Genomic DNA, 3,993 nt, shown 5'->3' on the forward strand with positions numbered 1-3,993 from the left:
GTCTTGGCTATTGTAAATAGTGCTGCTGTGAACACTGGGGCACATATGTCTTTTCAAATATGCCAGGAGTGGGATTGCTGGATCACAAGGTAACTCTATTTTTAGTTTTTTAAGGAATCTCCATACTGTTCTCCGTAGTGGCTTCACCAAACTACATTCCCACCAATGGTGTATGAGGGTTCCCTTTCCTCCACACCCTCTCCAGCATTTTATCATTTGTGGACTTTTGAATGATGGCCATTCTGACTGGTGTAAGGTGATAAACTCATTGTAGTTTTGATTTGGGTTTCTCTGATAATTAATGATATTAAGCATTTTTTTCATGCCTTCATATTTTTAAAATCACTTTGGTGTTCCAAGCTCCACATCCTCATGAGGCCTTGTCTCCAGCAACATGGCAGGGGTGTTCCCATCCTGCCTCTGCAGTTATTAAGGAGGACCTGCTTTCCAAGAACTTCTCAGCAGAAGCCACAGCAGGTCCCTGGAGCCAGGACTGGGTCACCTGCCTGCGATCTAGCTGCAAACGATCCTGATAATTTGCTGATTTGGCACTTTTAACACTGACAGCTGGACATGGATGCTGCTGCCAAGAGGGACGATAACAGCTAGGGAGGCAGCTACTCACTCTTGAAAGTCTTGCAGGATATTCCATGGGCATGAGCGCCCTCCTGGAGCCCCTGTCTCTAGGCAGCAGTAAAAAGCACATGTGACAAGAAGTTAATCATGTTTACTGTATTTACAAAATAACATTCCATTTAACTGTCAACCACGGATGGGAGGAAAGATACTCAATACTTGTGTGTGTGTGTGCACACGCAAAGCACCAAACGTAACGTCTGACAACTTTTATCATGAAACACAAGGGCAATGTGTGATAACTGAGTTGTCCTTTTATTCATTCAGCCAACATTTGAAGCCCCTTCTCTGTGTCAGACTGAGAAGATGATTTTTTTTTTTACTTGCAGAACTTAAATATTTCAAGTGGACAAAGAATGAGTATCACTTACAGTATCTGAAGATAAATTGCCTTTGAATGGTAGCTTCCTTTCCAGTATTTTGAGGTCTACAAGACGTAACTAGAAAATTTACTACTGTGGAAAAATGAAGACTGCTTAAATCGAATGGAAGGGAGGGGAGGGCCTGTGGCTTTTCTTTTTAATTAATTGCTGTAACACTGTCCATTGGGTGGCTGAGGGAGTATCACATTTTCTTTAGACACCATTAGGCGTTGATGCTCCTGCAGGACAACTCTGATACTCTATGAATTCTGCCATTTGGCTAGCACTGATAAGGCTCTTGGGTCCACCACTCCATTAGAACTATTAATGCCATTCATATTAATTTTGGTTACACATGTTACAAAGGGGGTTGCTTCTGGGTATTTAGGTACACATTCTGTTTTAAGGTTATATATTTGGTTATCATAAATTGTTCTTGAAGGCCCAGTTATCATCCTGTCCATCTTCTAAGTGTCATGTCTTTGTCATCTTCTAGACCCCAGCCAACTGTGCCATCTCCTACTCCTTTCTGGCCTTCTTCGAGTTCTCTATCACAGGCTAAAGTTACAAACATGAATAAAAAAAGATCTCTGGTGTCGAGGAGATCCTGGATCACTGTAGGAGAGACAGGCAGTCTAAGAGAAGGAATGGTGTTGCTCTGGTGGAGACACAGGATGCTGGGAGGTGCACAATGATGCTCTATGGAAGCCAAGCACTCTTAAGCTTCATGAAGTATCAGGAGCCAGGACTGGCTGATCGTCTCTCACTGTCCCATTTCACCATTTCTTCCCTCCATGCCATCTTTCCCTTTCTCCTTCTTTGTCCACATGACTGAAGCCAGCTGCCCTACGACTAATGGGCTCCCCTGCAGTAGGCTGTCCCACTACAGTGTGATGAGGTCATACTATAACATAGATGCTACAGCCAAAGTAGGAGGCTTGAAATGCACCCACCGGTACCTTTCAGAGATGATGAAAGGGAAGAGGAAGTGGTGGGGAGGGGGATGCGGGCAGAGGTGGTGGTTGTAATCTGAGTTATTCAAGTGAGCTGTCTCCTACCCGCTTTCAGACAACTCGTTCCACTTCTCTGAGCCTGGAAAAGGGTGAACGAAGGCCTTGCTGGGTTTGGAGGAGGGAGGAGCCGCCCGCCGCTCTCTCCAGGGAGCACTGGCTCAGGCTGCCACGCAGAGGCTCCCGGCAGGTGTCGAGACGTGGGGATGGCGCAAAGCCAGAACCTGTGGTTTTTTTGGATCGAGTAGGAAAAGTTCCTGCCCAGAAATAACAGAGACTGGAGAATGAGTGTGGGCTTTTCTCTCACCCTCAGCACGTCTCTACTTCCACCCTGGTCTCATTTCAGGAAGGAGGAGGTTGGGGCGCTGTTGCCGCTGGCAGGTCACTGTTGTTCCTGGCTTGTTTAAAAGTTTCACTTCCAGAACCAATTACAGGGCAAATGCTTTTAGCAGAAATTGTCTTTTGGGGGGTCAACATTTCAGGTCGCAAAGGCCCTGAATCTTTAGGAAAGCTGAACTTCGTCATTGGAGAAGGTGAGAGGGGGTAGAAATGGAGACGCAATCTTGGCTGTCATTAGCTGTCATTTCTCCCAAAAGCTAACACCTACTTCACCTCGACTTTCTTAAAAACGGCGATGGTAAGAACAGAGGATCATGGGAAAGCTTGTTTCCATGAGGAAGCACTGTCTCCTCCTTTCTCTGCAGGTTCAGGCGCGCCTCAGGTCAGCCTCACCTGGGAAGGAATTCACACAGTCCCTGACTCTCCTGGGAGGGAAGGTGAAGCAGTGCGATTGGAAAAGCTGGCTTCTCTCTGTCCCAGGGGAGAGGGGGTCAAGGGAGAACCCCTGTTTCTTTACTGTTAGTAAGGGTCTTCATTTTAAAGGCTCACAAAGGTTGTTCGTGCTGAGCAATGTTGAGGAGAATAAATAAAAGAAAGAAAGACTAAAGAAAATAGGGTGTTTGGGGGACAGAGCTGGGGATCCTGATGAGAAAATTTGGAGGTAGTGGTGAGAGGGGCAGCTGCCCAGGAGGGGCCCCCAAAGAAGGACATTTTGGAGACTGTTCTTGAATTAAAGTCCCGCCAGCCTTCCCATGTCGCCTGTACAGTTTTCACTGCACATTCTGGCTTCCTTTCTTTTCAATCACAACTTAATTCCAAGGGCCTAATCTTCATCCTCTGGGGCTGCACGCTGAATACGCTGCCCCTTCTCTTGGCTCTTGCCATTTACGTGAGTTCAAATCTGCATCCGCAGAACTTGTCATCACCATTGTGACGGTTTCAGCACAAGCCCATTTGATCTTCAAGTCACCTGTCCTGAGATGCCTTGCCAAGACTGTCCCTCTAATGTACCAATGCATGCAGGTTGCCCCTGGAATGGCCTTTAAGCCCCAGGGCCTCTTGTTTCCTTCAAGCCCCAGGACCTCTCCCACTCTATTCCATGAGGTCATAGGAATCCCCTAAGACAGGTGCTTCCTGTCTGCAGCTGTTAGGGCACAGAGCCTTAGTCTCTGGGCCACAGTGACATCTGTCCTTCGGCCTGTCCCTCCTTTCCCCTAGCATGAAGCAATTTTTTTTCCAGTGTGGGTCAGTCTCCTTCTCCCCTAAACTCACTTCCAAACATTCAGCTCCTCTAAGTACCAGGATGGGCTTCAGGCTTTTGGAAGCAACAGTTGGGAAGAAGTCTGTCCATTTCTCTCATTTTCTTTAGCTTTCTATCTCTCATATCCCTGCCAAATGACCACGGGCACAAAATAGACCATCTGCTGGAAATGGGGAATGGGCAAAAGAGAAAAATGCATGCAAAAAATTAGTTAAGGCTTCAAAATGTCATTTTGCCCTCAAGGAGGTGGGAACTTCACGTCACCTGCCCAGAACTAAACCAATTGGAACATCTGGAATCAGAATCACTTATGTGCTTGCTAAAAATAAAGACTCCTGGGTTGTGCTTGCTCCGAAGATTGTTCTGAGCATTTTAATTCGTGTTT

At 46.5% G+C, this 3,993-nt stretch overlaps 1 pseudogene; it reads right to left on the reverse strand.

Moving 5' to 3' along the window:
• Positions 1–1,159: 1,159 nt before the first annotated feature.
• LOC105069438 (ubiquitin-conjugating enzyme E2 variant 1 pseudogene) lies at positions 1,160–1,539 on the reverse strand (annotated as a pseudogene).
• Between the last annotated feature and the right edge of the window lie 2,454 nt (positions 1,540–3,993).

The sequence above is a fragment of the Camelus bactrianus genome, chromosome 3 (assembly GCF_048773025.1).
Source record: "Camelus bactrianus isolate YW-2024 breed Bactrian camel chromosome 3, ASM4877302v1, whole genome shotgun sequence".
NCBI classification, from domain to species: Eukaryota; Metazoa; Chordata; class Mammalia; order Artiodactyla; family Camelidae; genus Camelus; species Camelus bactrianus.